The following is a 455-nucleotide window of genomic DNA, read 5'->3' on the forward strand; positions in this document are numbered from 1 at the left end:
GGGCCGGGGGGGGGGGGGAGGGGGGAGAACTGCAGGGACGCAGCTCTTACACTAACATGTGGGGCTCCAGTTATAGCTCCTGGCCACCTTGCACCCACTTGGCAGCCCACAGGTAGCTGCTCATCATGCCATGTGGGCAGAGTGGGTAGAAGATGGCTGGGGGCTGGAGCCCCATGCATATTTGGTGCCCAACCTGCATCCCCATGGCTTCCCTTTGCTGTGTTACTTGCTCCCCAGAATGGCATAGCAGGGGAAGACGGATGAGGAGGAGCTGCTGGCGGTGGAGGGGAGGGGACTGGGGGGTGAGGCAGTACCTAGGCAGCTGCAGCAGCAAAGGCAGCAGCCCTGCTAGGACACTGTGCTCACTGGCTGGGACTGTCAGTGGGTGCAGGGTGGGTTTGGGGGCTCAGTCCCATGTGGGGCACCATGGAGGCAGCCACAGGCCAGATAGACCT

The sequence above is a fragment of the Gavialis gangeticus genome, unplaced genomic scaffold (genome assembly GCF_001723915.1).
Source record: "Gavialis gangeticus isolate Ggan-Ray unplaced genomic scaffold, GavGan_comp1, whole genome shotgun sequence".
Taxonomy (NCBI): domain Eukaryota; kingdom Metazoa; phylum Chordata; order Crocodylia; family Gavialidae; genus Gavialis; species Gavialis gangeticus.